The sequence below is a fragment of the Palaemon carinicauda genome, chromosome 37 (genome assembly GCF_036898095.1).
Source record: "Palaemon carinicauda isolate YSFRI2023 chromosome 37, ASM3689809v2, whole genome shotgun sequence".
In the NCBI taxonomy this organism is placed as follows: Eukaryota; Metazoa; Arthropoda; class Malacostraca; order Decapoda; family Palaemonidae; genus Palaemon; species Palaemon carinicauda.
Window position 1 is genome coordinate 8,044,730 of NC_090761.1, and position 11,699 is coordinate 8,056,428.

Consider the following 11,699-nt stretch of genomic DNA (forward strand, 5'->3'; position numbering starts at 1 on the left):
TAGTTCAAATATTTATATATCATATTGCTTAAGATAAGTGAATAGTCAATTCAAGCTATTCTATTATGTCTTCACTGCTGACGTACAACACAGAGTTCTTAACAATGGAAAAAATCAAGGTCGTAGGAAGCACATACATGGCCGCTTGCGGCCTGCAGCCAGGTCGAAGGTATAGCAACGAGTCGGATTTCCAGGAGAGAGACACGAAGGAGAATGTGGTCACCATCACGAAATTCGCGGCGGCCATGTTTGAAAAGCTGCAGAAGATCAACGCAGAGGATCTGCAAGATTTCAGACTCGGAGTAGGTGAGTTTATTGCTCGATTCTCAGCTGTAGGCCTTTCGTATTCAAGTACCATTGAGTTTATTGCTGGCTTCTCAGGTGTGTGCCTTTCGTATTCTAATGCCATTGAGTTTATTGCTGGCTTCTCAGGTGTGTGCCTTTCGTATTCTAGTGCCATTGAGTTTATTGCTGGCTTCTCAGGTGTGTGCCTTTCGTATTCTAATGCCATTGAGTTTATTGCTGGCTTCTCAGGTGTGTGCCTTTCGTATTCTAGTGCCATTGAGTTTATTGCTGGCTTCTCAGGTGTGTGCCTTTCGTATTCTAGTGCCAGTGAGTTTATTGCTCGATTCTCAGGTGTGTGCCTTTCGTATTCTAGTGCCAGTGAGTTTATTGCTGGCTTCTCAGGTGTGTGCCTTTCGTATTCTAATGCCATTGAGTTTATTGCTGGCTTCTCAGGTGTGTGCCTTTCGTATTCTAGTGCCAGTGAGTTTATTGCTCGATTCTCAGCTGTAGGCCTTTCGTATTCAAGTACCATTGAGTTTATTGCTGGCTTCTCAGGTGTGTGCCTTTCGTATTCTAATGCCATTGAGTTTATTGCTGGCTTCTCAGGTGTGTGCCTTTCGTATTCTAGTGCCATTGAGTTTATTGCTGGCTTCTCAGGTGTGTGCCTTTCGTATTCTAGTGCCATTGAGTTTATTGCTGGCTTCTCAGGTGTGTGCCTTTCGTATTCTAGTGCCATTGAGTTTATTGCTGGCTTCTCAGGTGTGTGCCTTTCGTATTCTAGTGCCAGTGAGTTTATTGCTGGCTTCTCAGGTGTGTGCCTTTCGTATTCTAGTGCCAGTGAGTTTATTGCTGGCTTCTCAGGTGTGTGCCTTTCGTATTCTAATGCCATTGAGTTTATTGCTGGCTTCTCAGGTGTGTGCCTTTCGTATTCTAGTGCCAGTGAGTTTATTGCTCGATTCTCAGCTGTAGGCCTTTCGTATTCTAATGCCATTGAGTTTATTGCTGGCTTCTCAGGTGTGTGCCTTTCGTATTCTAATGCCATTGAGTTTATTGCTGGCTTCTCAGGTGTGTGCCTTTCGTATTCTAGTGCCATTGAGTTTATTGCTGGCTTCTCAGGTGTGTGCCTTTCGTATTCTAGTGCCATTGAGTTTATTGCTGGCTTCTCAGGTGTGTGCCTTTCGTATTCTAATGCCATTGAGTTTATTGCTCGATTCTCAGCTGTAGGCCTTTCGTATTCTAATGCCATTGAGTTTATTGCTGGCTTCTCAGGTGTGTGCCTTTCGTATTCTAGTGCCATTGAGTTTATTGCTGGCTTCTCAGGTGTGTGCCTTTCGTATTCTAGTGCCATTGAGTTTATTGCTGGCTTCTCAGGTGTGTGCCTTTCGTATTCTAATGCCAGTGAGTTTATTGCTCGATTCTCAGCTGTAGGCCTTTCGTATTCTAGTGCCATTGAGTTTATTGCTGGCTTCTCAGGTGTGTGCCTTTCGTATTCTAGTGCCAGTGAGTTTATTGCTGGCTTCTCAGGTGTGTGCCTTTCGTATTCTAGTGCCAGTGAGTTTATTGCTGGCTTCTCAGGTGTGTGCCTTTCGTATTCTAGTGCCAGTGAGTTTATTGCTGGCTTCTCAGGTGTGTGCCTTTCGTATTCTAGTGCCAGTGAGTTTATTGCTGGCTTCTCAGGTGTGTGCCTTTCGTATTCTAGTGCCAGTGAGTTTATTGCTCGATTCTCAGCTGTAGGCCTTTCGTATTCAAGTACCATTGAGTTTATTGCTGGCTTCTCAGGTGTGTGCCTTTCGTATTCTAATGCCATTGAGTTTATTGCTGGCTTCTCAGGTGTGTGCCTTTCGTATTCTAGTGCCATTGAGTTTATTGCTGGCTTCTCAGGTGTGTGCCCTTCGTATTCTAGTGCCATTGAGTTTATTGCTGGCTTCTCAGGTGTGTGCCTTTCGTATTCTAGTGCCATTGAGTTTATTGCTGGCTTCTCAGGTGTGTGCCTTTCGTATTCTAGTGCCGTTGAGTTTATTGCTGGCTTCTCAGGTGTGTGCCTTTCGTATTCTAGTGCCAGTGAGTTTATTGCTGGCTTCTCAGGTGTGTGCCTTTCGTATTCTAATGCCATTGAGTTTATTGCTGGCTTCTCAGGTGTGTGCCTTTCGTATTCTAGTGCCAGTGAGTTTATTGCTCGATTCTCAGCTGTAGGCCTTTCGTATTCTAATGCCATTGAGTTTATTGCTGGCTTCTCAGGTGTGTGCCTTTCGTATTCTAATGCCATTGAGTTTATTGCTGGCTTCTCAGGTGTGTGCCTTTCGTATTCTAGTGCCATTGAGTTTATTGCTGGCTTCTCAGGTGTGTGCCTTTCGTATTCTAGTGCCATTGAGTTTATTGCTGGCTTCTCAGGTGTGTGCCTTTCGTATTCTAATGCCATTGAGTTTATTGCTCGATTCTCAGCTGTAGGCCTTTCGTATTCTAATGCCATTGAGTTTATTGCTGGCTTCTCAGGTGTGTGCCTTTCGTATTCTAGTGCCATTGAGTTTATTGCTGGCTTCTCAGGTGTGTGCCTTTCGTATTCTAGTGCCATTGAGTTTATTGCTGGCTTCTCAGGTGTGTGCCTTTCGTATTCTAATGCCAGTGAGTTTATTGCTCGATTCTCAGCTGTAGGCCTTTCGTATTCTAGTGCCATTGAGTTTATTGCTGGCTTCTCAGGTGTGTGCCTTTCGTATTCTAGTGCCAGTGAGTTTATTGCTGGCTTCTCAGGTGTGTGCCTTTCGTATTCTAGTGCCAGTGAGTTTATTGCTGGCTTCTCAGGTGTGTGCCTTTCGTATTCTAGTGCCAGTGAGTTTATTGCTGGCTTCTCAGGTGTGTGCCTTTCGTATTCTAGTGCCAGTGAGTTTATTGCTGGCTTCTCAGCTGTAGGCCTTTCGTATTCTAGTGCCATTGAGTTTATTGCTGGCTTCTCAGCTGTGTGCCTTTCGTATTCTAGTGCCATTGAGTTTATTGCTGGCTTCTCAGGTGTGTGCCTTTCGTATTCTAGTGCCAGTGAGTTTATTGCTCGATTCTCAGCTGTAGGCCTTTCGTATTCTAGTGCCAGTGAGTTTATTGCTGGCTTCTCAGGTGTGTGCCTTTCGTATTCTAGTGCCAGTGAGTTTATTGCTGGCTTCTCAGGTGTGTGCCTTTCGTATTCTAATGCCAGTGAGTTTATTGCTGGCTTCTCAGGTGTGTGCCTTTCGTATTCTAGTGCCAGTGAGTTTATTGCTGGCTTCTCAGGTGTGTGCCTTTCGTATTCTAATGCCATTGAGTTTATTGCTGGCTTCTCAGGTGTGTGCCTTTCGTATTCTAATGCCATTGAGTTTATTGCTGGCTTCTCAGGTGTGTGCCTTTCGTATTCTAATGCCATTGAGTTTATTGCTGGCTTCTCAGGTGTATGCCTTTCGTATTCTAATGCCAGTGAGTTTATTGCTCGATTCTCAGCTGTAGACCTTTCGTATTCTAATGCCAGTGAGTTTATTGCTTGATTCTCAGTTGTATACCTTTCTTATTTCAATGTCATTAAGTTTATTGCCTGATTTTCAGTTGTTTACCTTTCATATTTTAATGCCATTGAGTTTATTGCTCGATTTTGAGTTGTATAAATTTCGTATTTTAATGCCAGTGAGTTTATTGCTTGATAATTTCAGGGCTATTTCTCTGACAGTGTTTTCATTTATCGAACGCGTTATCTTTTATTATCTTTAGATTCGTTATTATGTTTCTTTACTGCATCTTCTTTCTTTCCCTTACAGGAATAGACGTGGGACCAGTGATTGCAGGAGTAGTTGGTACTCATAAACCCATGTATGACATTTGGGAAAACACAGTTAGGAGGGGAAAATTCACGTAAGTTCCCATGTATATATATGAGAGAGAGAGAGAGAGAGAGAGAGAGAGAGAGAGAGAGAGAGAGAGAGAGAGAGAGAGAGAGAATGATGAAGCACTTATTTGTTATGGAACTGGTATAACAATTGGGTGATTATATTCAAATTCTAGTGCGGGCGTAGTCTTAACTAAGTCATATCTAAATGCTAAAGCCGACCTTATTTTAACGATAGGGGGTGTTCCTAATTGAGGGGATGGTTATGGAAATTCAACAAGAAATAAATAACAGAAAATCACTACATCATTCGACCTTCAATGGATGACTCACACTAACTCAAAAGTTCTCACCAGTAGTGCGTCAACACCTTTACAAATAAAGAGTTTGTGCAGCCTCCCTTCGGCCTTTAGATGCACCCACCTTTTAACTTTCTACTGTGCTTCCCTTCCCATTTCCTTTCTTCCATCTTCCTTTCCAACCTCAGCACTGAATGGGCTCCCCGGTACCAATATCAGACCATATAGGCACAGTGTAAAATCCGGACGTTGGATGCCGTCCGGGAGAATAGAAAACCCCTTGTATCATTGGTAAATGCGCCATAATACACCACTTTTTTTGACACTGGTAATTTTCACTGATACTTTCTGTTATTTCCTGAATAAATGTTCGAAAAATATTGATTTATTTTCATTTTATTGAGAATGATCTCAATCGGACGTCAACATTCCACAATGTACTAAGTGATATTCTCATTAACATGAAAATAAACCAATATTTTTTCGAGCATTTATTCAGGAAATAACAGAAAGTATCAGTGAAAATTACCAGTCACAAAAAAAGAGGTGTATTTTCGCGCCTTTCCCGGTGATACAAGCGTTTTTCTATTCTCCCGGACGGCATCCGACGTCCGGATTTTACACTGTGCCGACCATATATCCCAAATTCCGTAGATCTATCCATATATCCTCATGAGGTCAAATAATTTTCTTCTTTTTAACAGTCTATATAAAAACGTAAACATTGTTTAATGTCTATCCAACAATATTTTTTATTTCATTGATTAGCAACTTTAAGACAAACTTACTTACCATTTCACCTCTCTCTTCATCGACAACTTTGGCATTCAGATCACCCACCGCTTTCATTCTTTCCTTCGTTCATAACCAGGCAGCTTGACAAAGTTGTCGTTTTTTTAGCAACTTGTACAGTCATTCTTATTCTTTTTTTCCTTATTAATCAATATTATATAATTAAGGAATAACTTTTATATCACCAATTCTTAGTAGCTCTGAAAACCCAAAAAAGGAAAATATAACAATTTGTGTCTCCTATCCTTACAGGTGACTTCGGACGTGGCCAAAATCCTACAAGAATTAGGATGGAGCGTTGAGTGTCGTGGGGAGATTTACGTGAAAGGCAAAGGTCGCATGGTGACCTACTTTGTAAATCCAGCCGATGTGCCACATTCATAAGAAACTACAGCCTTTTACGATAATAATAACCCCAGCAGTTATTATTATAACCATGTTGAGGTTCAGTGTGACTCTGAAAAACGTGAGAGAAGAAGAAGCAGTCAGCTGAGTTTGAATTCGCTAAAAGTGCTACTGAGCCCTCCTCATGGAAGCCTTGAGATTAACAAGGCAAGGAATTCTGTTCCTTTAGTTGACTCCATTTCAGTGCTAAAGGTGATAAAGAAACTGAGGGACAATAGTTCAGATTCAGATGGGAAGACGTCGTCTCCTATCAGTTCAATTCGGTCTATCAACGACCCTAAGTCTACGGATGACCAAAGTCCCCGTTTCCAACAATCTTCACAGGCAGAAGAAGAAAAGGGCAAGCTTCTGGAACAAAACGCCACCATACTGTCAGTGGTAGAACAGAGGATTGCTCGGCCTAAGCTGCCTACATACGCTGAGAGGGCAGATCACGTAGAATTGAATTCCATCCACCAATCCACCCTAGGGAATAGTGAATCCGAACCTGTGCAACGTAAGCCTAACGGGTTTGCAGATGATCACCTTCATGGAGGAGAATCGAGTTCGTCATCATCTGAAGTTGTCGAAGAGGGGAGAATTAATATAAAATCTTATTGTCCCGCAGATATAAATAAATCCTCAACCGAGGAAACGGTTGATAGGTCTTGATAATTAGTTAGTGTAGTTTATTGCCCACTGAAGATGTATCACATTCCAGTAAACATTGCCTTCATAGTGTAATGTCATAATCATTTATTATCATGAAATTAATATATATATCTATGCTTTTTCTTTGGAATAGAATTCTACTGATCGACAATCATTCAAAATGAAATGAGGCATTGTTGAAATTGTCTAGATATTGAAAGACAGACATTCACACATTTTCACATTCATATTTTTCCTTATGCAACGGTTTATTTCCACGATCCTCTTAAAAGTTATTAACCTTTATATTAGATTACTTTACTCTTAATTTAAGCAATATATATTGTACATGTTATACAAAGTATTTATTTTGCCAGCCAATAATAGAGAACCTGGAAGAGGAAACTATAGCCTAATTTTTCCTATAAGGATTTTATATTATAGCCTTGATGACTCAACTGATGAAATCCGAAATAAGTGTATTATATCTCATTAATACATTATTGCAATGGGATCATGTATGAATATTGCCTCTATCGTTATGTATGGTTTATATTTGACTTATGTGTATATATATATATATATATATATATATATATATATATATATATATATACTGTATACATGAACTATATGCATATATACCATATATATAGAAACGAGCATTCGACATCTTACCATATCCATGTTATTAACCAGCTAACGGAAAAATCAACAGAGTATGACAAACCACTATGTATGGCATTTATAGACTACGAAAAGGCGTTTGATTCTGTCAAAACTTCAGCAGTAATGAAAGCACTACAAAAACAAGGAATCTAGATGAATCTTATGTTAGAACACCTGAAGATATCCATATAGGAAGTACAGCAATCCTAAAACTACATAAAAATAGTGAGAAAATTCCGATTGAGAAAGGAGTTACTCAAGGAGACCCGGCTCTCCTAAATTATCCACAGCATGCCTAGAAGTTTTTCAGATTTTACATTGGTAAAATGTAAAAAATAACATTTATGGGGAATACCCTAATAACTTAGATTTGCAGATATAATTCTATTTAGTGGATCATTGGAGGAATTGCAAAAGATGATAGAAGACTTGAATAGGGAAAGCAGAAATTAGTTCTGAAAATGAATATGAGTAAAACTCAGAGAATGTTTAGTGAAAATGCAGTGACAACAAGCAACGGTTATGGACGAACCAACCTCTCGAGGCAGTCAATGAATATATATATATATATACTTAGGACAGACAGTAAGTGTTTCCCCAGGTGATGAGACCGAAATTAAAAGAAGGATAACAATAGGATGGTGAGCTTTTGGTAAACAGAATGAGGTTATGAAAAGTAAAATGCCGCTTTCTCTAAAACGAAAGGCATTTAATCAGATGGTCCTACTAGTATTAACTTGTGAATCAGAAACTTGGAGTCTCATTATAGTCTTAGAACATAAGATAGTTACAACTCAAAGATGAATGGAAAGAATGATGATGGGAATAACACTAAAAGACAGAAAAAGAGCAACCTGGATACGAGAGCAAACTAGAGTACAGGATATTATAACAACAGGTAAGAAAAGTAAATAGACACTTATATGTTCATATAATAAGAATGGCAGATAATAGATAAACTTTACGAATAACAGAATGGTTCCTAAAGATTGCAAACGAGGCTGGGAAAGGAAAAGATGATGAATTTAAGAGCTAAGCAAATTTGCAGGAATAGACTGGCATAGAAAGACCATAAACAGACGCTAGTGGAGGGTGATGTCTGAGGCCTTTGCCTTGCAGTGGACTAACTAACTTTCAATATGGAAAGATTCCCAACTAGTACCACGATTTTTAGAAAAAAGACGTTCACTGGGTTAGGTTCAAACTTTTATAGCTCTTGTTTTTATAATTTTAAAACTAATTCTATTTTTACTCTTCTCCACAGAGCATTCCTTTTGACCTCTAGTTGGGAATCTTTCCATATTGAAATTATTTATCTATGTGAATATTTTAAGAAAAACTGTTTCCCCACCAAAATATTTTTTAAACTTGTTAATAGATTATTGAATGACAAGTTGGCTCAGACTCCAAAAACACTTAAAGTTCCTAAACTAAAATTTTATGCGAGTTTTCCTTTTCTTCATGAGGATTTCCTAAAGAAAAAGTTTACAGAAATTATCGAACAACACTTCCCAGCTGTGGAAGTTAAACTCATCCCTAAGAACCCTCTCACTATTGGCTCGCTTTTCCACTTCAAAGATCGATTGAGTCCTTATATGTCCTCTGTTGTGGTATATAAATATAATTGCCCAAAGTGTAACTCTGGGACCTACGTAGGATCTACCAAGAGGTTGTTAAAGGTCAGAATTGATTCCCATGGAGGTGTTAGCTATCGAACTGGTTGCAGAATATCCAACCCTGAACATTCTAATATTCGGATTCATGCTGGAATGTGCAAACAAAATATTGAAAACAAAGATTTTACCATCATTGGTCAAGTGTCAAATAACCATGACTTACCTCTTCTTGAATCCATATTGATCAAACGACTAGTTCCGCCGTTAAATACCCAAGCTTCTTCTATTCAGTTGTATTTGTCATAGTTTTCTTTGGTTTATTTTCTAACTCTTGTTGTCATACAGTTTCTCACTACTCTTCTGCGAGGTTGGTTCCACTACTTTGTCTGATGTATATATATTTATTTATTCATTTTTTTCCTTTTAATTTTCATTTAAATTTCAACTGTTTTTTATAGTTTTGAATGAATTTGTAAAAATTTTAACTGTTTCTTAATTCTTTTGTTTATGTTTTATTTTTAGCCCTGGACAATGTGATTAAGAATCACGAAACGTTGGGAATAATAAATAAGGACAATTTGAACTACTCTTTCCCTATCCATACCATGAAATTTGTGTATATATATATATATATATATATATATATATATATATATATATATATATACACAGTATATATATATATATATATATATATATATATATATACATATATATATACATATATATATAATATATATATTATACTGCTGCTTAAATAAAGGTCATATTTTCCTTTGTTATTGTTACTACTAGCCTCCTCGCTAGTACAGTGGTAACGTATTCGCCTAGCATTCGCATAGCAGCAGATCGATCCCAGCTCGGGACAGTGAGTTTACGCTGTTTACTTGGGAGGACACTGCTGTAGTTGGGCACCCCAGTGGGGGGTTGTGCTTGCCCGGCTGACGTTCTGGTGAGCATCTATTCTGATGAAACTGGAACTGAACCCAGACATTTTATCCTTTTACAAATGAATGGTTTTAAACTGTGGCATTGTTAATGTTTTTACAATTAATATGTAATTGACAATAACATGTGTCGAATATCGCTATTTTATTGTAAAATTCGGTGTATTATTTATAGGCAGTACATTTGACTACTTCATCTTAAGAATAAAAAGTTTACAATGTTTTTAATATCATGATTTATGATTTAACTCGTACAAATTTTATCTCCCATTTTCTTTCGTTTCAGAACCTGCCTGACTTCGGAGAATTCACGTTCCAGATATTCAGTGCTTGAAGCAAATGCAGTATCCGGTAAGTCTTTAACTCGTTGATCCTTTCCATTCACAAGTTAAACACATACTCTTGTATATTGCACTAATCAATCTCTACCAAAGCTATGGTTCTGTGTTCTAGTGTGCAATTCACTGTTAAATTTTTTCATTTAAAAAAATGGTAAATGCCTGGCAACATCTATTCCAGGATTTTTACCTTTTTAAAAACGGATATATAGACTTAAAGGAGTGATATTACGGTTAACAACCTGTAGAATATAAGAACATAGTATGGTAAAATTACGGTCGCCTGTTTTTTACTGAAATACGGAGGAGAACAGTATATTTTAACGGAGAATTTCCGATTAAAATTACGATTTTTTTTTAGTGTTCCGTATTGCAGCTACTCGCGTGACTTCATCTTATATGTCTGTATTTGATAACAGGTTTTTGTTTGAAAGTATGAGCTGTCATTAGCTTGTATTTCTGGCGATTTGGTCCGAATTTCATTATTTTTTTTTAGATTATCATTTTAACACCACACAATCTTTTATATCACAATTTGTTATGACGCTATTTACATAAAACCAATTAATCAATTGAAGAACCTCGTCCATGGCAATTCCACTTGCCTTTTTAGAATTCCCTTAAGAGCTTCCGTAAGGGTAAAGGTCCACTTGTGTACTAGTAAAAAAAAAAAGGAGGGGTAAAGGAAATAAAACTAAAACTAATTACTGCTAAGAAAATGTGCAATTTTATTTCGTAGATGGATGAAGAGATAAACTTAGTAATGCACACATAAACAGAGAAACGCAGACTGTGCCCAAAGTAGCCTACCTCCAAGTCAAACAATCTAAATCAAAAGTCATGGCATAACGTTTGTGGCACAGCCTAGGATATGTAAATAATGGTTATTTGGTCACCAGCCGAAATAATGCAACTTGGTGCGACAACACGCTGTAATCTGCAGTAGTACAGAATGCATGCATTAATTACGCATAACATTTTTAAAAGGAGGCGGTCGAAGAATTCCCTTTAAAAGCGAATGTCATTTAATATTCTACTATTTTTTCGTCATACTTAGATACAAATAACATGAATAAACCTTAACTTACTTTCATTATTCTTTATACATTTTCTATTCGGAAACATTGAAGAACATTTATCATGTTCAATTACATATGTTCAAATGCTAAAAACTTTGGGCAAAGTTGAGCCAAATATAGAACACAGTGGGCGTAACTGTCGCTCTGAATATCCTAGTTGTTATCTATTCCCTCTATAGGAAACTCAGATAAAAAATTTTACTGTTACAAAAAGAATTCGTAGGTTACTGAGGAATATAAGAATTAGGCCTACCAGTAGACTTTGCTCATTCTCAGACAAAGTCTCCTTTGATTATTGCATTTTATCCGTTTGTGTTCGAAATTACTTTAGAATGACAGATCGTGTTACTATTCTATAGTCATTGGTTCAGTAAGTTTCGAACTTGTACACCGTCTATAAGGCTAGCTATGCATCTCGGCATTGAGTTAAACTTTGAAGGGTCTTAATCGTTTGATTTAGAAAGGAAGATAAACACACGGATCAAAGATTACTAGAAGTTAGTCGATTAGGAAGAATAGAAGCGGTAAATTAGTTATACAACCTAAATAGATGTCATAAAAGAGGTATTACAATATAGGAGTGAAAAGAGCAGCGTGTTGCTAATGGGCCTTCTATATAGGTTTGTAGTAGGTAGTAGGTGAACCAGGGCACCAGCCACCCGTTGAAATACTACCACTAGAGAGTTAGTAGGTCTTATGACTGGCCAAACAGCACTACATTGGATCCCTCTCTCTGGTTACTGCTCATTCTGTCTTTCCCTACACATACACCGAATATTCTGGGCTATTCTTTACAAA

The 11,699-nt window shown here is 37.9% G+C and overlaps 1 pseudogene; it reads left to right on the top strand.

Annotated features, from left to right (window-relative positions):
• Positions 1–65: 65 nt before the first annotated feature.
• On the top strand, positions 66–6,731 carry LOC137629811 (uncharacterized; annotated as a pseudogene).
• Positions 6,732–11,699: the final 4,968 nt, after the last annotated feature.